We start from the raw sequence: 24,274 nt of genomic DNA, 5'->3' as shown, positions 1-24,274 counted from the left end.
GAAAAACAGTCTTTATCCCTCCCTTCCCGGTGTTGTGTGTCTTGTACACATTGCTTCTAATAACCATAATATTTCTATAAAAATAATATATATATATATATATATATATATATATATATATACAATTCAGAACGCGACTGTTTGGACGAGGATTCATTTGTAAATTATGTTTAGAATAAATTCTGTAATTTAATTTCTCTTATTAATATGTATCTTTTATTAACTCCTCTCGATTCAATGAAAAAAATCAACTTCCCCTTGATGTTTAAATTTTAAGAGCGCCACACCACTCTGTCCTCGCAAACATTCTTCGCCTCTTCCATGTTCATGCATCTCCTCATACATACCCGCCGATTGTTACGACTCCTAACCTGACCACTTTCAAGTATTCCAAGTAGGATGTGTAATGTCACCGTGGCTGTTTAACCTATACATGGATAATTGCGTGAAAGAACTGAAAGATTTAAATGTTGGAGCTAGAATGAATGATTTGACTGTCTGTTGCCTTTTGTATGCTGACGACGCTGTTCTTCTTGACGATAGCAGAGAAGACCTGCAGGCGTTGGTGACAAAAGTGTATAATGTGTGCAAGGAAAGTGATTTATTGATGAATGTTAGCAAATCCAAGATTATGGTTAGATTTATATTATTTATTAATAAATTAGAATGCAAAAACAGTCCAGCACTCAAAAACAGTACACACTGAGTGTTTGATAATGTCTTAATAAGAGGAAACGCGTCCCATATTATCATATACATATCGCTCACTCCTTTCAAAAACGTCATAAATCAAAAATCAACAATTTTCAGTTGCACATGTTTCGGAATGCCCAGAAAATGTACTATATCCCAGCAAAAGCGGCATATTTTTAACTTAATATTTACCTACTGTTTTAACAGTAGATTTTAAGAAATAGTGGTATTTACTAAGTAAAACAATAATTAAATATGGATAGATTTTACCACAAAGTGACTACGGAATCAATTAACGAAATTAATATTTACCCGCTACAGGGCAGAAAGTGTTGTTTTTGCATTTTGAAGAAAAGGTATTGTTAAATTGTTTTTTCAAATATACTAAATATTTTTCAAATGGAGAAAAAACCTTTAGCTTTTACCTAAGAAGATCTGTTGCACAGTGAAAAGTTCAACAAGTGGCTTGATATTTATTTTCAATACATTACATTATATTTTTAAACTTTAAAAACGTTCTCCTGAAAAATCAAGTTTTTTGATTTATGACGTTCTTGAAAGTAGTGAGCGATATATGTAAATAAAAGTAGAATTCAATCCAATAACCGTGTTTAATTTGGGATATATTACCCGACAATTCAATACCCGGAATTCCACCAACTGTCTGCAGTTACGATAAATAAGTTAGACTAAGTTGCTTTCAAAAAATATTTATCAATGTCTTTACGAAATAAGGTCTTTAATACAACAAACAATTGTTATGTACTTAATAAAGAAACTACTTAAAAATTATGTGTTTCATTGAAAAAGATGTAAAAAGAGGGGAGTTGGTGAAAACGTCCCAGCAAAATCAGCAGCACACTATGCGAATACACACACGGAACCCCAAGATCAAACACATCAAAAACACTGAAAAATCAAACAACCCAAAACACATTGTTTAGAAAAACAGTCTTTATCCCTCCCTTCCCGGTGTTGTGTGTCTTGTACACATTGCTTCTAATAACCATAATATTTCTATAAAAATAATAAAGACTCAGCTAAGATTTTAGCTATTCCTCCATAACATATTTACGCATTCATTTCAATCTTAGATATTCATTTGAAAGGCCTATCAATGGCAATATGTTTGGTTTATAACACCGTTAAAATGTAGAATATATATATATATATATATAATATATATATATATATATATATATATATATATATATATATATATATATATATATATATATATATATATATATTTATGTATATATATAACTAACTAACTAACCATCACGCCGCTTCCCCGCAGGGGTAGGCAGAGAGAATAGAGCGCCACACCACTCTGTCCTTGCAAACATTCTTCGCCTCTTCCACGTTCATGCATCTCCTCATACATACCCGCCGATTGTTACGACTCCTAACCTGACCACTTTCAAGTATTTGGCATACCTGATCGTGCCATGTTTTTCTCGGTCTTCCTCTGCTTCTTTTCCCACTAACATTCGCCTCATAAATTTGTTTTACCGTTCTTTCCTCACTCATTCGTTCTACATGTCCAAACCATCTCAACACACCTTTCTTGATTTTATCGATAATGCTTATCTCAGCTTTGCATTGCTTCCTTATTTCACTATTCGTACATCTATCATACATCGTTTTGTCGCACATTCTTCTGAGAGATGGCATTTCGACTGCATTCAGTCTACTTTCATCCTTCTATAAATTAATCTTTCAATTAAACAATACCTTTTCTTCAAAATGTAAAAACAACATTTTCTGTCCTGTAGCGGGTAAATATTGAGTTAAAAATATGCCGCTTTTGCTGGGATGTAGTACATTTTCTGGGCATTCTGAAGGCATGCACAACTGAAATTGACGACGATTTGATTTACGACGTCCTTGAAAGGAGTGAGCGATATATATATATATATATAATGCCTATCTTTATACATAAAAAATTTAATGATAAATTACCCAAATATTTTAAGGAGAAAATAATTTTAAACAAAAATTTTCCTGAACATAGTACTAGAAATAAGGATAAAATAAGACAGTCGCAAAATTGTCTAATGTACGAGGGTTTGAAAATGCATGAAGAATGAAAGGAGTCTGAAAGAATGTAAAAAGAAATCCTTTGTTTACTGTGAGAAGATTTTGTGTTAAATGTAATATAAGCTAAGTGTGTGGTTGTCAATAATGGGTAGAATTGGTGAATGTTACACGTGTGTAAAGTGATCACTTAAACCAGCCTATGACGGTCGTCAGCCCCGTAAATGCCCAGACTCCCATATTCTTCTTCATCTTTGATGAGATGTCAAAAAATAATATGAAAATAACTCCTGTACTTGGAGATAATCCAGATTTTGTGAACAAGTATTTGGACACACTCAAAATGTTGTAAGCTAAGTAAAGGCGAGGCGTCCGCCTCCGTAGTGTAATGGTCAGCACGCTCGGCAACCGTTCTGGAGGTCTCAGGTTCGATTCCCAGGGGGGGTAAAATAAATATGAGTGATTTTTTCCCTGTAATATTTATCAATATTACCCTGGACTGGTACCTGAAGCGGAGGGCTGATCACCTTTCCTTCATGTGTAAACATCAAGATAACACTGCGTTTATATGACGCAGTGCCCTATGCACCATTGGGGTGCGGATAAGGGTTTTATTATGATGAAATATAGAATATACAGCTACGGTAGGTGCATAGCAGGTAGTAACCCCCCACAGCAGGTACGCGAGCGCCTATGTGGCCAGCGTGTTTACAGGAGTGGGTACTCGTGTTGCAGATGGCAGATGGGTGCTTGATGCTTTCATTGAGAATAAGTAGAGATCCCTGTTTACATATATGTATTTATTATTTACAATATAAAAGCATGTACACTATGGTATATGTCGCCAACCGAGGCGAGGCGTGGATCGGGTGGATCAGTTTGACACGAGAAGAACGCGAGTCCGGCAAGTGGATTTCCTGAAAACAGACAAACGTTTGCGCTGAATGTAAATACATTTCATGTCATATTTAAGTACTAACCCGATTACGAGTAGACATTCACGAAAGTAAAGTTACTTTGCTAATTGAGGTCACAGATTGGCATCCGCTCCTGCCGCTAACAGGGCCTTCACCACGTCCAGGTGACCCCCTCGCAGCGCATACACCAGGGCTGTCCGACCTGCGACCGAGGACATACATCAGTGCAGTCAGACGTGCGAGTAGTTAGATCTGTAATCGGCCAAGGAGAGGATGGGTTACCTTTGCTATCCGATCGGCCGACCGCAGCTCCCGCTGCCAGTAGTACGTCGACTGCCTCCGAGTTTCCCTCCTCGGCAGCCACCATCAGCGGAGAAATACCTGCTACAGAGAATACATATTCAACCCCACTAGAGCCCAAACCATCCTCACGAGGGGGGGTCAAAAAGTTCGCGGAATGGCGGGGTTGGCGAGGGTGAGTTACTCATCCAGGTAGGCGCTAATTGAGTGACTCATTGTTAGTATATATACCAAGTTTCAGCCTAATCCGGTCATTAGCTTTTGAGTTATCAACGAGTAAACAAGTCAATCGGGAAGAAACTAGCCACTATGGAGAAAATTGAATATCGCGCCGTCATTAAGATTCTCACCAAACAAGGAAAGACACCTCAAACCATTTTTCAAGAGATGTTAGCTGTTTGGTGATCTCGGGAACTCACTCGAAGGTTTAGAGATAATAAACGAGTTCCAGTTCCTTGGATCTCAAATCAGCAATGAAGGAACTTGTGAAGGAGAGATTAGACGTCGTATCGCCATCGCCAAAAGTGCCATGTCTAAGCTAGACAAAATCTGGAAAGACCGGGGTGTGAGTAACAACACCAAGATGAAGCTTGTCAGGAGCTTGGTCCACTCCATTTTTCTCTATGCTGCTGAAACATGGACTATAAAAGCAGCAGAAAGGAGAAAAATTGATGCCTTCGAAATGTGGTGTTGGAGGCGCATGCTCCGAATTCCATGGACAGCTAGACGCACCAATGAGTCCATTCGCCAGGAACTACGCTTGGATGGCTTGACTCTGGCCAATATCTGTACCCGACGGATTCTCCAGTTCTTTGGACACGTTGCGCGTGGCAACAAGGATAGCCTGGAACGACTAGTTGCGATCGGTAGCCTGGAGGGAAAGAGAGGGAGAGGAAGATCCCCCACACGATGGACCGATCAAATTAAGGCAGCAGCAGGCACCTCAGTGGTTGGAGCGCTACGTGCAGCGCAGTCAAGGGATAACTGGAGAAGAGTCATTGCTTCTGCAAGGGTCACAACCCTGAGCAATGAGGATTAAGACGGAGAAGAAGTTAGCTGTTTATGGGGACTCCGCTCCTGGGAAACCATGATTTATAAATGGCACGCCCTTTTCAAACGAGGGAGGGACTCCACTGAAGACGACCCCCGACCTGGACGGCCGATTGAGGCTACCACGCCAGAAATAATAAAAAAAGTTGTATTAGAAGATGCCCGGCTAAAGAAAAAACAGTTGCGGCATTAGTTGGAGTGTCAGAAACAACCATTTTAAACATGCTACATCAACACCTTGACATGACTAAAGTATGTGCAAGATGGGTGCCGAGAATGCTTTCTGCCCATAAAAAACGCGAGCGCGTAGAAAGTTGTCGCGAGTTTTTGGACCGCTGTGGAGAGCAAAGGGAGGAAGTTATGGCCCAAATTGTAATTGGCAATGAAACTTGGGTTCACCATTATGAATCCGAGTCAAAGCAAGAGTCGATGCAGTGGCATCAAAAAGGCACACTCCCTCCTAAGAAGTATAAGGTGTCTCAATCGGCCGGAAAGATCATGGCGACGATCTTTTGGGATACAGAAGGTATCCTTTTGATTGATTATAAGGAATGTGGTGTTTCAATAACGGGAGAATACCACGCTTCTTTATTAGATCAATTAAAAGAAGCTATTAAAGAAAAAAGGCGAGGAAGGCTTACAAAAGGCGACTCGTTTTGCACGACAATACACCCGTGCACACAAGCCGTGTTGCGACGGCTGCCATTCACCGGTGCGGTTTTGAACAACTGCGCCACCCACCCTACAGCCCAGACCTGGCCCCAAGCGACTATCAATTGTTACCAAAAATGCAGAAAGAACTGCGTGGAAAAATATTACGACTACGATGAAGTAAAGTCGGCAAATTCGGCCTATTTTGACGCCCAAGACAAATCTTTTATTTTTGACGGTATTAATAAGTTATTTGACAGATCTAATAAATGTATTAGGGTTAAGGAAAAATAGTTTAATGTTTCATTTCGTTATCCTTCCCTGTCATTCCGCGAACTTCTTGACCTCCCCTCGTATATACAACTCTCTGAATCCGAGTAATAGGGTTCTCAATCGTGGGTAGAATGGTGAACGTCACATGCCCAAACCATCTCCACCCACCTTCCTTAGTTAGCTGGATAATGCTTATCTCAGCCTTGCCCCCATTCCTCGTATCACCATCGGAACATCTACCGAGAGATTCATTCCGACTGCATTCAGTCTACTCTCATCCTTCTATGCTCCACTTCCATACATTACCGGGACAGTGCTGCTTAGCTTTCCCTGATGGGGTTTTATTTGCTAAAACTGAATTCAGCGCACCATTCACTCTCTTTTCTATAAATGTATTAATCAATATCAAATAATCCTAATGTTCCTTGTTTGCAAATCCGATGTAGAGTGTAATATTTGTCCATCGTGTTTGTAAAAATGTCCATTTAGTATCTCGCACTTAACAACAAGACTCAGTACCCGTGTCCTGGCGGTGTTGCTGCAGGGTTTCGGCGTGTTCAGCTTGCACCCTTTCCAGGGACAGAGCGGAGCTGCTAGGAGCGGCTCGGGCAGTCAGGGCGTCCTCCAGCTCCTTAACTTTCTGCTCCAACTCGGCCGTCTTGCGTTCTGAGGATCAAACAGTAAGTCACTTGTCATCTCTCGTATGCAGGTTGGAAAGCTGTCTTGGTGTGTGTGATTCTGAATCAGTACCCGTATCTTGGCGGTGTTGCTGCAGGGTTTCGGCGTGTTCAGCTTGCACCCTTTCCAGGGACAGAGTAAGGGCAGTCAGAGCGTCCTCCAGCTCCTTAACTTTCGGCTCCAATGGTGCAGTGTGTTGCAACACCGTCCGTTCTGAGGAACAAATAGTAAGTCGGTATAGTGGGATCGCCAGCCGAGCCTCCTGTCCGCAGGTCGGGAGCAGTCTGTAGGGAAGGGAGAGAGGAAGGACAAGAAACATATGGAAAATACTTAATACGTCATATTTCTTACTCCTCATCTTATTAAATCACCTATTTTTCCAGTTTAATGTGATTACAATTAGCTTCAAACCATAAAGTACATTGCACTATATTTTATACCCACGCACAGGATGTGCCTAAATATTTATAAAATAGTGTGATGATGTAAAGGAAAAATTACAAATAAAATAATGATAAAGCCAGTCGGACTAGGTCTCTACTTTACGGTCTCCTATTAACAGACTTCACACTGCATGTCTGGAAAGGCAATATTAACATTGTTAGTATAACATGCTCTGTGATTGGTCATTTAGACCTGCATGCTAGTATCGTTAGAAGGACTAGAGTGAGGGCAGACCGAGAACGCGTGTGATTAGTATATTGCGCAGTGTTAGCGGGTGAATAGTGCTATGCTGGTGGTGTATAGAGAGGCGGTAGACACAAACCTAGCTACTCACCGAGGGAGTGCAAACACCAACATGCTTTATATTCATCACTTTAAATGACACATTCTTTGCACGATACAACATTAGCTATATCCATAACACGTTCAGTCCAGCAGGTATTAGGAAGAGTCCTCTACTTATTTCCTGTAAAACGTCGCCTCATTTTCGGGAACGGTATTTACTTCTTATGTTTTATTTTGTAGCGTGCACACATCTACTAGTAAATATATTAGTCTAGATTTAAGTAGGTACTTGTTGTGGGTATACTTATGTGAAAGTGTATAGTTGGTAGGAAATGTTTACATTCCGCTGGTTGTGAATACATTTACTGGCTTATACTTACTGCCTATTTCCAACTCCAGACAAGCTACTACTTCCTTGTGACCAAATCTTTTAGCCAGGTCGAGTGGTGTTACACCTAAAAACATTAAAAAATATAAAATAGTTTCACAAGAGCGGAGCTTGTACATTAAGCCTGGACACCCTCGGCATCTTGGTGCGGAATGAAGGTAGAAAGACAGAAATGACTTGTTCACTGGCAGACATTGAATCGTGTAAGTACATACATAACATAAGGGGGGTAATATGAACAATGTGCATTATTCGTATGGGGTATTATTCAATGGGTATTATTATACCAATGTTCCCATCCGTGAATGTTTTCACTATATTCACACCTATCCGCTACACAGCGAAGCGTGTTTTTTGTGTGTGAAGTTGAAGGTACCTACTGAAACGCACCAATGCGTGCAACCCGTAGTCAATAGGTTAATCGTGGGTAGAATTGGCGAATGTTGCACGTGTGCACGGCGATCACTCAACCAGCCCATGACAGCTCACAAGCCCTGTAATTGAGCGCCCAGAGCGACGGCACAGTGAGTCTGATCTATCATGTATTTAGTGTCTATGTTAGAATTGCTAAGGTTTTAAATAGTATATCTATAAACAAATGTTAACAAAACATTATGCATGAATAAACTATAAAACTCTCCTCCGCGACCACCGGTTTCGGAATAACCATTCATCATCAGGTCAACTGAATCGTGAGGTCATGAAGTAGAGCATTTAAGTGGTATTACACAAAGCGAATGATGAATGATAAGGAAAGTGTTATATTACCATACCACAAAGTTAACAATGCTTTTAATATTCAAAATATATTTTTAAAAATATATATTTTAAATCATTTGTAATTGCTGGCGCATAAAGGTCTTTATGCACCGTTTGCAAATAAATGTATATTTCCGTTTCTGCTAGTTAGTGATGATTCATGTAACCTATATACCATGGTGTCCTGTATGTACATTGCGTGTGTTGGGCATATTACTACTGCTACTACTAGTTACACTTACCCCACTTAGCTTGCAGATCTACTGCAGCCCCCTCCTGCAGGAGTGCCCGTACTACCGGGAGGTGGCCCTCAGATGCTGCACAGTGTAGTGCAGTTCTCCCTGTAACGGAGGATGTACTGTATATACAGGGTGTACGGCCAGCGCGAGGCCATGTAGCAGGACCCCACTACCTATCCCAGTAACCTCCCCAGTGTGTTATAGTCACCAATAGTTTACATTTAATTATCTACTTCTTGGATAATTTATATAGCGCCGTTTTCGTACGAAATCACTGGAAGGGCTTATATGTACCCTACTTTACTTATGTAAATATTTTTATAGGAGTTATTTATTAAAATATTTTTTTACATCTCAACAAAGATGAAGAAGAATATGAAAGTCTGGGTATTCAAGGTGCCTTCGACCGACGTAGGCAGGTTTAAGTGATCACTTTAGACACTTTAAACACTTTATAATCACTAGAATTTTCACTAGTGACATCCATTGGTATGACGAAGAAGCTATTTTACTGAGCAGAAACTCTTGTATTTGTATGTGAGGTCCGAATCCTGGATTATAATCACATACAGGAGAAATGCCAGAAAATATCCTTTTCATTTTTATTGTTTTATCTTTTTTTTTTATTCATTTAATATATTTACATTTTTATTTATAACATAATACATTTGAATCATTTATACATATGGAGAACTTTTATATTTCGATTCGCTGTGCCTCTCCATAAAAGAGTCTGCGCTTTTGTGCTTGGAGAGGGACTTACACTCGTGGTTTAATGTTATATAATAAAAGATATAATAGTTTTTTTTTTTTTTTTTAAAGATTTAAATGTATAGAGCTTTAATTTTTTTCTTAAGGATTTTTATATCATCTATTTTTTTTATTTCTTTAGGAAGTAAGTTTATTGAAATGTTTGATTGCCAAATATTTGAAGTTTTGCTGAAATTGCTTGGTGTTGCATTTTGGAGTAGAAAAATCGTTTGAGAATCTCGATGATAAATTTTTTGTTAGATTTAAATAGTTGTCACCCTTTCGTATTTGAAAAACTGCGGTTTTTTTATAAATGGATTCTATATTTGGGACTTGAAATTTTTTAAATAATAATTTTGTTGGAAATATATATTTTTTTTCAAGATGACTTTAATGATGGTTTTCTGTACTATTTTCACAGAGTTCAGTATGTTGTTGTACGAGCCTCCCCATGCAATAATGCCATACTGCAGTAGTGAGTGAGCGATAGCGTAGTAAACTCTCTTCAGGTTGTCGATGGTTAGTATGTTTCGGATTCTAATGAAACATTTTATCTTATAATTGGACTTTGTGAATATATATAATAATAAAATAATTCGGGAGACTGTTAATATTAGAAAATGCTTAGTTAATTTCATTTTAAACGTTTTTTAAATTCCTATTTAATTTAGAAACTGTGACAGTTACTGGATTATTCACCGTATGGATGATACCAATAAACACGATAAATGTCTTATCTTATGACATGGCATCTGTCGTTTTATACGAAATAAGGCGTATATCCGAGCATCCCAGGGCTTACGACCTGGCATTTGGCTGACTTAAGTGATCACTTTACGTATGTGCATTTATACCCCTTCATGGTGTAGGCCTCGTGGCCTGTTTTTAAGAGGGATTAGCCTCCAGCGAAGTAGATTCCCAGCTGTGAATCCATCTCTATGGTGGTCTGAACGCGACTCGTCTACCTTGGAGTTGGCCGTGCGATGCAAAAAAAGTGTCAAATTATGTTTTCACCATATATATATATATATATATATGGTAAAAACATAATTTGACACTTTTTTTGAAAATATTTTATACACATCGGAATCATCTTATGTCTCCGGATCGATTTTGAAATATTAATGTTTTTTGTTTTTTTTTAGTTAATTTTTTGTAATAAGGTAAAAAATAAAAAATAAATTCATTGAACATGAAAAATTCGAGTCTTCAGTAGATTCAAATAATCAGTGCTTTTTTTAGCATTTAATATTTAAAAGGTCTTTAATTTTCATTTTTTGTACAAAAGTCAGACCGTAACAATGTCACAAAATCACTTTTTTTATGTGTTTTTCAACTATGAAATGCAACTAAGTAGTTCAAATAATCAGTGCTTGTTTTAACATTTAATATATAAAAGGTCTTTATGCGCCGTTTGCAAATAAATGTATATTTCCGTTTCTGCTAGTTAGTGATGATTCATGTAACCTATATACCATGGTGTCCTGTATGTACATTGCGTGTGTTGGGCATATTACTACTGCTACTACTAGTTACACTTACCTACTACATCTTGCAGATCTACTGCAGCCTCTGCCTGCAGGAGTGCCCGTACTACCGGGAGGTGGCCCCCCTCTGCTGCATGGTGTAGTGCAGTCCACCCTGTAACGGAGGATGTACTGTATATACAGGGTGTACGGCCAGCGCGAGGCCATGTAGCAGGACCCCACTACCTATCCCAGTAACCTTTCAAGCATTTAATTACTTTCTTGCATTTAATTATTTATTAATTGTATAACTTATATTGTGCCGTTTTTGTGAGAAATCACTTGAAGGGCATAACTAAATACTTATTTTCACATCATTTTATGAAATATAATTATCCATTAGTTTTTTATTGTTCTTTTCTATAACGTTTTAAAAAATGACATTTGAATTATAATCTAATAAGGAGATTTTCTATTCTGTATGAGTTCTCTACCTCGTCAGCAAGAAGATTTGTAAATTTGGAATAGAAACCTTGCTGGAATACAATGTTTAATTAGTGTTTATTGTTCTAAGTCAATGACATATACGGTGGAATATTTGTAGGAATTTTAAACATTTAAAGAAAACATTTATTATTACATAAAATTATTATATGTTACCCAATTTTGTTACAATTTGAGCGTCACACGAAGCGAGGCCGACGGTATTCAGTATTCTAGCCATCGGACCGGGGACCCGGAGCGCGGCAACCAAACGCGCTCACCACTGCGCAACGGAGACAGAATATTGAAGAAGCTATTAGCGGCGAGTAACTGTCCTCCCAATACCACTGTCCGAGGCACACAAGTTAGGAACGGCAAATATATATCATCCGGGAATGTGGAGGAACCAAACTAGCTTGCAGGGATAGGTGCCTTAACAGAGCGAACCATCTATTTGTTCCCAGACTTCCATATGGAAGTCTGGCTACTCACGGGGCTTTCCACTTGACATTGGCCGGCAAAGGTAGAATATATACAGTAATATTCTCCCACTTGTATATCATATCGCTTTACTAACATCACCTATTATTGCTACATTCCTCGGTTCACTAGTTCAATAATCTTGGAATATCTTACCCCGACTATCTGTCCAGTTTACGTTTATATTATGTTGTTTAAGGAGAGTGTTGACCTTCGCCACATGTCCGTCTTGCGCTGCCTCCAGTAAATCTTGTCCGAACATCTGTAGAAATATAACCAATAAATTATAATAAAAAACAGCCATTCCATCATCAGATTCAACATTCATAAGTAACAAAAAAACGAAACGGGTCAATTAGCTGTATTGGTCCGCAACGGGAGCGCTATGGGACCAATTCCAGAACGCTGAGGTCCTATTGTCAGGAATGGAAGGCGGACGCGCGTCAATAATACGCACTGGATGCAACGAATAACTTTATTATTCAAAGTTGATATTGCGTAAGCTTGCAACTTTTGACTACCGTAACGAGTGGCGTGAATCGCTTCTAGATAACTGTCCTTAACTGTCCCTGGTGTTACAGTGGGTGGCAGGTTTGTATATCTATCCATAGATTGATAAGGACTCTAATTAAACATGGTCACAAGATGACTTGCACGTAGCTACAAGTGGAATTCCACCTGTTACAGAATCAATATTATGTCGGTTATCAGTCTATGGGATATTTATGTACTAAATTCTAAGGCGAATGGCAGGTCCATTACACAATGAATGTCTCACAGTCTCACGGTGTATTGTTACAACTTGTAGCGCGTGTTCCGGAAGGTTAACAATAAATCAAACTTAGACTAAATATTAGAGGCCGATTCGGGGTCATATTTACTGTGATCACCATCACCATACGCGCCGCAAACAGGACGGTCGTGCGGAATAAGGATTAATGAACCGTCAAAAGTTGGACAAATAAAAACGTTCAATCCTTACACGCATCTAGTAAGTTAGATCGGTTACAAATTTTACAAATAAATACAGTAAAAACTCACCCTGACAAGGGAATATTGAATGGCCAAGTCACACACAGGCGTTCACCCGGAGATTATATACTAGAATGCAAAGATTATATACTAGTAAAGATTGATATCTCAGTCAAATTAGTATGGTAAATGATTATACATGTTGAAAAAAATCAAGAAAATTAAATATTCACACTAAAAAATAACCTACGCAGAAAAATCAGCTGATCGATGCACTCGACAGCCTTATAGAGACAAAAAGAAAGAAGAAGCTCAAATGTCAAAATCAAAATAACCTAAAAATGCCATCGACATGAAACTCTGTAAAATGCGTTTCGTCATTTTCCCGCCTTTTCAGGAAAATGGCAAAATACGCATTTTACAGAGTTTTATGTTGATGACATATTTAGGCTATATTGATTTTGACATTATTCAATGAAATTGAAAAATGAAAGAATCATTTAGCTGGTAAAAAGGTTTATTATATCCGTACTTTGACTGAACCAGAAGGTGAACCAATTACATACTCGAGTTGTTAGAAGAACTCTTAGTTCTCTTAAACCTATATATAACCTTCTGGATCAAATCAAAGAAAATTACAATATTACAGGAATATATAAAATTATTATTGTACTTAAAATTACACACACAAAGGCACTTGTCCACTACCCGGAATTTTACCCTCCGGCAGTCAGGTTTTGAAAAGTGAAAGCGACTACGACAGTGTAGCGTGATCGAATTTACGCGCAACGTGTTCACGCACCTATCAAGAGCTCCGATCCGAAGAAAGATGGAGTAAAGCACAAGCCAATCGTCGTTTAAAAACGCTAACTGACGTGCCGGACGGTAAAATGCCGTGTAGTGGACAAACGCCCTAAGGGCGCTTGTGCACTACACGGAATTTTACTGTTCGGCAGTCCGGTTATTGCAAATAAAAATGATTTCAATGGTTTAGCTTTAGTGATCGAGTTCATGCTAACCATGATCGTGCACCGATCGAGCGCACCGATCCGGAGAAAGACGGACAAGTGCACAAGCCAATCATCCGTTTTTTCATGCTAACCCGACTGCCGGACAGTAAAATTCAGTGTAGTGCTCAAACGCTTAAACTAGGTCCTAAAAAGCCTTCTTGTTTACAACTAATGTGCATTACTTTAAACGAAAGTGCTTAAGGCATTACCAAATATTGTATTTGTTTCATAACAATAAAGAAATATTGTTAAATACATATATCGAATTGTAAAGTCACCAGGAATACTGAAGAGTTTTCTTGGACCTATATATTATAGAAATGTACTTTTAGATATAAATAAATAAGATCGGCCTCATTTAAACAATTTTAGAATAACACAGTGGTACCCTGATCACATACAATAGCTATAGGCTTAAGGCCAAATAAAATAAATTTCTTTGTAGTTAGAACAATACCCTTCAGATCTGCATGTTTAGCACCACTTTCAAAAAAAGAAAAATATTGAGGTTGCTTGTAAGGTGTGTAAATCCCTTTTATCCTGATAGTTAATTTGTGATCGAAAAATATTGCACTTCGATAAATCCATTTCGTAAATTGAAATTTACATGAGGACTCATTTCATAAAATATAACAATTACAAGTTTTTACTGATCTATCATTATTATGATATATCATAATAATAATATATAATTTTATATTCTTTTGTTTTTAAATTGGTAAATAATATGTCATTAATGCCGGGTTTCAGCCTAATTAAGTATAGTTATTTTTCAATGGTTACTGGAGAAGGCAAAGCAGAGTTTAGCCAGTAACCTGTAGCCCTTAGGTCCTTCTGTATAAAAAGCGATAGCAAGAGCTTTATCTTTTCAGATATATCATCTACCTTTTATGGCGATGCGATTGTTTGATCTCACATTTAATAAATCTATAAGGAATCAGATTTAACAACGAAAGGTACTAATACTTTCCCCTCTTCTTTATATCTACGAGCAGCCTTGTGCCATTGTTCAAATGTTGTCGATTTCTTTTGAACATATCGAAGTTGCTTCTTCGTCTTCATCGCCCATGTTCAGCTTTTGATTCCTTGGAGTCAGATTAGAAACTCTCGATTCTCCAATAAAATTGACAAAACGGGTGGCTGCACTCCTAAAATAAAATATATTGCATCAAATGTAAAGTAGTAAAATATTTTTACATAGAATTCCACAGAAATGTGTATAATATTAAAAGGTGTGTATGAGAATGAATGAATAAGAAATTTGATAATTACATTAATGGGAAGATAATACCACAGGGTTCAGTAGCTAATAAAAAGGGTCTGCTAGCTGCTGATTCCATTGAATAGCTCTGCTAGTACTCGGTAACACGGAATAAAGAGCTGAAAAATTTAACTTAATGAATACTTAGACATAATACATTGATTTTAAAATATTATTGAAGTAAAATAAATGATTCCACCAAAGAAAAAGATACATACACCAGGGTTCAAGAGTAAACAAAGAGGCTCTGCTAGCTGGTCATAATAATTAGAGAGTTCCACTAGCACTAGATAACTCGGAACGAAGAGCTGTAAGAATATAATTAAATTAATATTAGGTATGTAATAGAGCCACAAGAATCTATATACATGTATGAGAAATAAAAACTCGATAAAATGGACTAATTGGAGAGAATAGGTTAGAAAATAGGTTTATAATTAACATTTTTTTCTTCTTCAAAATATGAACACTGTATTTAGATATAAATAAACAATGCAAAACTCAAAAAAAAAAATTGTCTTCGAACACTCGTCGTGAAGTGATGTTGCTGTTTGATATCGACACGCTTTAAGTAATCCTGCTTTGAAATGTTTTGTTTGCACTCTTTTAAAAAACAACAACCTTTTTTTTTAATCAACCCTCTAAAATTACGAAAATGCGTACAATATAGTAGAACTTCGTTATCTGACAAATAGTTGATAAATGTTATTGGATCATCGAGATGCGATCTTAACACTGATAACATAATTTTTTACAGTGTTGTTTCTTCTTCGCTATCTTAGCTTTTATCCTCTTTTCTAAGGTTCACTTTTTCTGCTATTTCACATTCAATCATGATACAAGTAGAAGTACTTCTTGATGACTGCAACTACCCATTGTAAAACATCCTCCTCACCACTTCGGCACTGTTATTATGTTTTGTCCTATAGAAATCAGGAACTTCAAACCCTTTTAAATCTGTCATTGTATATATATTCCTTGTAACATTGTACAAAAAAAAGGTAATAAAATAAGCATAATAAACATCAACAGATAATTAACTTACGTCGTATTTCGTTGCTAAAGAATACTCGTTTGGCAGAGGCAGGTTAAGGAAGGATCCAATTAGTGATAAATTTAAATCTAGCGCACTGATTTTAAATAAAATCCCTTCGTTCGTTCACAGGGAAAATGTATATATCAAACATCAATTCTTGATTTGGATTCTCGAAACAAATGATTCGTTTTGATATATTGTAGAATGCCTGGTTGAAATCTTATCCATACACTCTGAAATAAAATAGAGATTTGTAAAAACCATTACAATTAAAATATAATAACATAAATATGTAATATTTTGAATAGTTTTAGAATTGAAGAAGTGCGTAGAAAACGTTTAAAATGGCCGTCTAAATTCGGTTGAATTCAAGATTAAATATACGAAGTTTTGAAGATTACTTTCAATGTAAAGTTACGTACAACCTATAAATAATCATTAAAAAAATTAGATTAACGTTACACAACATAATGAAAGTGATAATGCAGAAATGATAAACATCAGCAAATAATTTAAACTTACGTTTCTTGCACAATATTTGTTTGGCAGTGAAACTTGGATTCCTTTTGGATTGATATAGAATGCCTACTTGAAATCTTACACCTGAAACAGATCGGAGATGATATAAACTAATAATATTTGTATAAACCACTTTATTTCAAATGATTCCAAAAAAAATACCCGTGATAATGGAACGGTCCGCAAGCCGACGGGAAAGCGGCCATCTTGGTGAAGTTTTGTTTACCTACCGAAATCATATGTTTTGATGGTTGGGGTGGGGGTAAACCACAGTTGAAATGATAGAAGGTATTTTTAAACTCGTCTAGTTCTGCGCATGACGTCATAATTTAGCCAATTTAGGTCCGAGGATACGTCATTCGGTAAATAGCTACTGCGCAAGGTCTGTCGAAAAATTTATTTTTTTCCCCTTCATACCCTTCTTACTGCAGGAATCAAAGATGGCCGCGAGATATTACAGGCTGGTCATGTCGATAAGAAATAACTACCCGAACTTTTAGAAGACAGGACTTCCCCCACTAATGGGCAGTAGAAAGGGTTGTCAACCGACGGTTCCAGATTCCCCAGACGTTATTTCAATTTACGAACAAAAATACATTTCTATAATAAAATTGCATAAAGTCATACTGCAAACCATAACTTATGTGTAATTATTATTATAAATTTTGACAGAAAATTTTACTTAAAATCATGGACTTCGACCCCTTCCTTTTTATGTTTATAACATATAATTTTGTCTAGCCTCCCACAAGTCTGACGATGTCGGTAACGACGGAACACGGTCACGGGTGAAACAAAATATATGTGGAAAAATTGTAAAGTTGTTATTTTATTATATAAAAAAATATATAAGTAATATTTTAAAGTCGATCTGGAGGCAAAAAAGATGATGTCCGATGTTCATTGTTGTGTGGTCATGGGGGGAGAGGAACAGTAGAAGATTGCAAGTACGTTGGTTTATTCCAAAGGGTATTTTTTATGGTTTATTTTTAAACTGCAACATTGTTTACACAGACTGTCAATGATAGTTGACACTTGATTTGTAGTCAGTACGTTTTGCCATTTGCAAGAGTCGAAACCGCGTGACGATTATGCGCGTCGAGGTTCGTTGAATGGGTCGAAAACAATATTCAGCTTGACCCTCTTTTCCAAGGCAAAATGTCACTAAGCGGAATTGCCGAATTTGGAGTGGAGAAAACCCAGAAGCCTTTGTCGAGACGCCCTTACATCCGATAAAAGTCACTGCTTGGTGTGCTTTATGGGCAGACGAAATCATAGGCCCGGTTTTTTTTGTAGGCGATGCCGGCCAGAATGCTACGGCCAATGGAGAGCGCTACAGAACCACGATTACTGACTTCTTCGTGCCTCAGCTGAATGGCATTGGTGCGATACATCCTCTGCAATACTTCCTTATACCCAACAGGTATTACACATTTACCCACAACTTGCAACTGCTAGTTGTCAAAACTTAGTAATTTCCTTTGATCGTTGGATAATTTATGATTTTTAAATATTTTTTGGTACCACAGAAACAGACGCGCCAGAATCCAATAAAAAATTTAACTTTCTACTATTTATATTCACAATTATCTTAAAACTATATCATCTAAAGTTCTATTTTATCTGTTCCATGTTATTTCCCGATATCGCCTTTAAATTCTCGCTTTTATTCTTAGAAAAATGACAATTACTTTAAAATGTCCCGGTTTAGCACGCCTGTAGCATTTATTTACACTTACACGACAAACTACTCGTATACCTGACCTGAAACATTTGTGACAATTATTTTTATTTCTTACCGCCAACCGAACGATTCGGCTGAGTTGCGAATTGTCAACCCGTTCCTGACTGATGATGATTCCTTTTTTTATTTTTAAAACTGTTGACTTTTGAATTAATTTTTTGATTAAATTCAGAACGATTCTTTAATTTAAATGTTTGATTGTTGACGCTATTTCAATGCATTTTTGAAAACTCAAAGCGTTCCCTTCATGAAATAAACGTTCTTTCGGCCTACATTCCTTTAAACCCATTTTGAAATACCTATTAGACTTGCATATAATCTAGATCCAAATTGGCAGTTAGTACTTTTCGATTTTAATCTTACAGATAAAATTTTCATCCTGGCTCATCATAAACGCCAATCAAAGCGCTATATAAAATTTCGCTCTCACGCGATGTGAATATATTTCCAAAACTTACTTCCGTTATGATTTATGTGTAAACCTTATACTAACGAAAAAGCTGAACTTGAAAGATTCAATAGAAGTGAGCGCTTTCTGTTGGCGTTAAAATCATCATTTCGTACAAAGAATTGCAGAAGACGACCTTTTAATTGTTCCCAGACATCCGATCCGCGATGAAAGGGTTTGATTTGTGCCTAATGCATAGCCATCGGTCGATAGCAGCTCTAGTACTTGCATACAATGGCACGCGTGCACACCAACACGGGCTACCCGCACAATACTTTTTTTGAAAGAGAAATATTTGTTATTTTATTATTTACACAAATATATCAATTTCATACTATTTTTGTGAGCCTAAGCGGCTCATTATTAGAAATAGGTATAAAAATCCACTGAATGATTGGTAACCAAAGGGTTTGTGAATAAATAGGTATTCTGGGGATGTGTAGGTACCTTGAATAGTCTATGCTCGTTTTACTGTTTACATAGATTTTACGTTTATTTCTTCTATGTCTGCGGTTTTTCGTCTGACACTGACAGTTGCCTCGACAGTCCGAAATCCGATTCGATTATCAATCATACCATTATTAAATGTAATATACAAATTTTTAGGCCGCCGAGACTTAAAAGCGAAAAGGAGTAAGCGATTTGAAGGTATGAAAAGAGCATTTTCAGGATATACTAGTTGATTCGCCGGGAATGTCAATTTGTTATCGAAACATCGGCAGAAGTGATATTTGTCTACACCCAAGTAACTTCACTGCTAACTAAGATGCAATGAAATGTATAAACTCATGCCTGTAGCGAGATAGCGAGTGTTTTTGCCTAGAATTTTCACTCATGAATTACATGAAATTATAGTAAGTTTAAACATAAAGAGTAAATCCACTCACGAGTAGACCAAGGCTATAAAACTTAAAAAGTTGAAGTTCGAGTAGGGTTATGATAAGCGGTGCTGCATAAGCCGTGGCTAGATAAATGCCGGTATGTAGTGTAGTATGGAGTGTAGCTGTGCTCAGCGGTCCGTGAATTTTTAACCAAAATAAATCATTTTTAAATCTTATTTTTATAACTTAAAAACATTACACCTTGAAAAGATATTTAAATAACTTACCAAATTTCAATTCAAATTCAATGTGCGATTTATTTGCTTCCCTTTACTTAGATAAACATATTTTAATTTTTCTGAAAATGTCAGGGTTGTCACAACTTGTCACATATGTCGCTCACTCCTTTCAAGAACGTCATAAATCAAAAAACTTGATTTCTCAGGAGAACGTTTTTAAAGTTTATAAATATAATCCAATGCATTAAAAGTAAATATCAAGCCACTTATTGAACTTTTTACTGTGCAACAGATCTTTTTAGGTAAAAACTGAAGGTTTTTTCTCCATTTTAAAAATATTTAGTTTATTTCAAAAAATAATTAAACAATACCTTTTCTTCAAAGTGCAAAAACCACCCTTTCTGCCCTGTAGCGGGTAAATATTAAGTTAAAAATATGCCTCTTTTGCTGGGATATAGTACATTTTCTGGGCATTCCGAAAACCTGCTCAACTGAAAATTTACAATTTTTGATTTATGACGTTCTTTAAAGGATTGAGCGATATGTATGATACAGAGGCTCAAAGACAAGCGAGAAAACTCGCTATTTTTCGGCAACAACCTGTTGCTCTCTTAAGGGTTTAATTTATGACAGTCATAAATTAAACCCTGAAGAGGGCAACAGGTTATTGCCGAAACTAGTTGGTTAATAAAAATGTGAGTGGATCAGAACACAAAGTATTTTTATTTCTCGAAATAATATATCAATATAATCCACAAAGTTAATGCTTTCAATATTCAAAACATCGCATTTTTTTGATCAGAGTAGATGATCAGTTATGAGAAAAAATGGTCAAAGTGGAAAACGGTTAATGGGAAATGTGAGTCTACTTAGCTGAGCGCAGGCAATCAATATTTTCACAAAACTAGACTTTTTTTCTGCGGCACACCAACTAATCAGCGCGGTACACCAGTGTGCCGCGGCACACACGCGACGGAACAATGCTCTAGAACACGGGTGGCCAACCCGCGACCCGACGCCCTTACGCGCGGCCCGCGGTCATGTATGAAGAATGTAATTTAAATCAGTGATATATTTGTAATACACGGTTTATTACATCAACAAAATTTATGGCCTCAAGTATTATCTTTGTTATTAGTTGAGGAACCAGCGCATCGAAAGGGTCGAGGGTCTCAAGTACTTGGGAGTGTACGCGACTGAAAATAGCAGCCTTCAAAAGGAACTGGGAGTGCGATCAGGACTCGCAGGGTCCGCATTTAACAGTATGAAGGCTGTCTGGAGATCGGGTTTATACTCGGTGAAGACCAAATGCCGCCTATACAATGCCTGCATCGCTCCTGTTCTCTTATACGGCTGTGAAACATGCCACCTTACAAGGGCCCAGAGCAGCCGTGTACTAAGCTTTGAGAATAGGTGTTTGCCGAGAATTTTAGGTGGTTTGACTTTGTGAGGAATGAAGAGATAAGGCGTAGGACGCAGCAAATCTTGGTCACAACTGTCGTCAAGAAAAGGCGATTCAGTCAGCTTGGCCATGTACTCCGCATGCCCCCCGAGAGCCGCCATCAAGCTCGCCTCTTTTACGAGGCATCAGGTTCGCGCCGCCCAGGACGACCACTGCTACAATTCGTCGGCAGTTCTCGTCAGAACTTCGGGCCGCGGATCTGACTTGGGAGGATGCGAGGGAGCTGGCAGCCGACAGAAAAGCCTGGAGACAGTTTGTGGACTCCATATGCTCCACCTAGGGAGCGGATATGGTTTAATTGATGGAAGTATTATCTATAAGTATTATGTAAGTTGTGCATGTTGTTATAAAAGTACTGAACAGTATTAGTTGGATTGCTCTTCGGCATTGCCAATTTGAAGAAATCTCAAAAAATCTTGTGTGGAGTTAGATAGTTACATAGTAAGTGTTGTTACTACTACTACTACTACTACCATCACGTAGGCAGAGAGGATGGAACGCCACACTCTTCTGTCCTGACATACACTCCTCGCCTCCTTCACATCCATACATCTAGTCATACATGCCCTCCGATCGCGCAGACTTTTGACACCGCCAGATTTTAGGTTCCGATTGATCTGATCGTGCCAAGTCTTTTTCGGTCGTCCACGTTCTGTTTTCCCTCTCACATTCGCCACATATATTTTCTTAGTCATTCTCTCGCTATCCATTCGCTCCACATGTCCATACCACCGTAAAGAGCTCTTCCTAATCTTTTCAATTATTCCTCTATCAGCCTTACATTCCTTTCTTATATCGTCGTTTTTAATTCTGTCATACAATGATTTTGCACACATTCGTCTGAGGGAGCGCATTTCATTCATAATAATCATTCCAAATATTTGAAGTTTTGTTGAAGCCCTGTAAATACACAGACTTCCATATTCTTCTTCGTCTATGTTGAGATGTCTAAAAAAGCTGATTTAGACGACAAAACAAACTAACAATGCTATAGTTTAAGACCATCGACGTGTAAAACTATGTAAATAATGTAATAATATTTAAGGAACATCTGAAATACAATACATAGAAAAATATAGAATAATAATAATAATAGTTATTATAATTAAGGTTGTACTATATACATATATATATATATATATATATATATATATATATATATATATATATATATATATATATATATATATATATATATTTATTTATTTATTTTCATAAAACATAGATACATTCAATATACATATTCATTTCAAATACACATTTATTATACATATTACGGCTCTTTAGGCACGGCCTGTGTTGAGCCGAATACTAACATGGTAATACAAAGTTTATTTATATATTTTTTTAAAATTTTTAATATATATATATTTTTTTTAATGATTAGATTATAAACATAACATACAGGAGATACAAAAATAATTTATGTTTTAAGGTTTTTCAATATGATAATTACACCTGGACTTTAATTAATTCACTTTCCACCTTGTCCCTTCCAATGTTAAGTAACCATCGACGGACACTGTTCTTAAAGACCCGATCACTCCTGGAAATCTTAATGGTTTCGGGCAGCAAATTAAATATTTTTGGAGCGAAAATTATTATTTTTAAATTAATTATTTTTTACATATATACATATGTAGCGAATGTGGAGGACATGTGGAGCGAATGGATAACGAGAGAATGACTAAGAAAATATATGTGGCGAATGTGAGAGGGAAAACAGAACGAGGACCTCCGAAAAAGACTTGGCACGATCAGATCAATCAGAACCTAAAATCTGGCGGTGTCAAAAGTCTGCGTAATCGGAGGGCACGTATGACTAGATGTGTGGATGTGAAGGAGTGTATGTCAGGACAGAAGAGTGTGGCGTTCCATCCTCTCTGCCTACCCCTGTGTGGAAACAGCGCGATGGTAGTAGTAGTAGTAGTGTATATATATATATATTCTTCTTCTTCTCCGTCTTATTCCTCATTGCTGAGGGCTGTGAGCCTTGCAGAAGCAATGACTCTTCTCCAGTTATCCCTTGCCTGCGCTGCACGTAGCGCTCCAACCACCGAGGTGCCTGCTGCTGCCTTAATTTGATCGGTCCATCGTGTGGGGATCTTCCTTTCCCTCTCTTTCCCTCCGCCATCCAATCGTAGTTCCTAGCAAATGGACTCAATGAGTCCATTCGCCATATATATATGTATATGTATATGTATATATATATATATATATATATATATATATATATATATATATATATATATATATATATATATATATATATATATATATATATATATATATATATATATATATATATATATATATACAATTCAGAACGCGACTGTTTGGACGAGGATTCATTTGTAAATTATGTTTAGAATAAATTCTGTAATTTAATTTCTCTTATTAATATGTATCTTTTATTAACTCCTCTCGATTCAATGAAAAAAATCAACTTCCCCTTGATGTTTAAATTTTAAGAGCGCCACACCACTCTGTCCTCGCAAACATTCTTCGCCTCTTCCATGTTCATGCATCTCCTCATACATACCCGCCGATTGTTACGACTCCTAACCTGACCACTTTCAAGTATTCCAAGTAGGATGTGTAATGTCACCGTGGCTGTTTAACCTATACATGGATAATTGCGTGAAAGAACTGAAAGATTTAAATGTTGGAGCTAGAATGAATGATTTGACTGTCTGTTGCCTTTTGTATGCTGACGACGCTGTTCTTCTTGACGATAGCAGAGAAGACCTGCAGGCGTTGGTGACAAAAGTGTATAATGTGTGCAAGGAAAGTGATTTATTGATGAATGTTAGCAAATCCAAGATTATGGTTAGATTTATATTATTTATTAATAAATTAGAATGCA

The 24,274-nt window shown here is 37.1% G+C and overlaps 1 protein-coding gene and 2 long non-coding RNA genes across 7 annotated transcripts in view; 1 reads left to right on the top strand and 2 right to left on the bottom strand.

Annotated features, from left to right (window-relative positions):
• LOC148303634 (uncharacterized) overlaps nucleotides 1–24,274 on the bottom strand; it is a 68,926-nt gene that overhangs the window by 28,279 nt on the left and 16,373 nt on the right. The window contains exon 1 of one of the 2 annotated variants that reach the window (XR_015838450.1): nucleotides 16,857–16,877. The exons of the other annotated variant lie outside the window; for it this stretch is intronic. The gene's annotated coding sequence lies outside the window, so the exon portion shown is untranslated. Of the gene's footprint in view, nucleotides 1–16,856; nucleotides 16,878–24,274 lie in introns of those variants that run through there. 2 annotated transcript variants of the gene reach the window in all.
• Nucleotides 2,719–6,422, bottom strand: LOC148303637 (uncharacterized). 4 transcript variants are annotated; one of them, XR_015838457.1, is made up of 3 exons: nucleotides 3,933–6,422; nucleotides 3,714–3,852; nucleotides 2,719–3,673 (listed from the first exon to the last, which is right to left on the bottom strand). It is a non-coding gene; the product is annotated as an uncharacterized LOC148303637 (long non-coding RNA). The 4 variants fall into 4 exon arrangements; XR_015838455.1 differs by having other exon boundaries at nucleotides 2,719–3,650; XR_015838456.1 differs by having other exon boundaries at nucleotides 3,750–3,852.
• On the top strand, nucleotides 19,418–23,582 carry LOC148303636 (uncharacterized). Its single transcript, XR_015838446.1, has 3 exons — nucleotides 19,418–19,534; nucleotides 21,085–21,853; nucleotides 23,339–23,582. It is a non-coding gene; the product is annotated as an uncharacterized LOC148303636 (long non-coding RNA).

The sequence above is a fragment of the Brachycentrus maculatus genome, unplaced genomic scaffold (assembly GCF_059751285.1).
Source record: "Brachycentrus maculatus isolate JH-2025_06_01 unplaced genomic scaffold, ASM5975128v1 h1tg000359l, whole genome shotgun sequence".
NCBI lineage: Eukaryota > Metazoa > Arthropoda > Insecta > Trichoptera > Brachycentridae > Brachycentrus > Brachycentrus maculatus.
The sequence above is the reverse complement of the archived record's forward strand: the minus strand, read 5'-3'. Positions and strand labels throughout refer to the sequence as shown.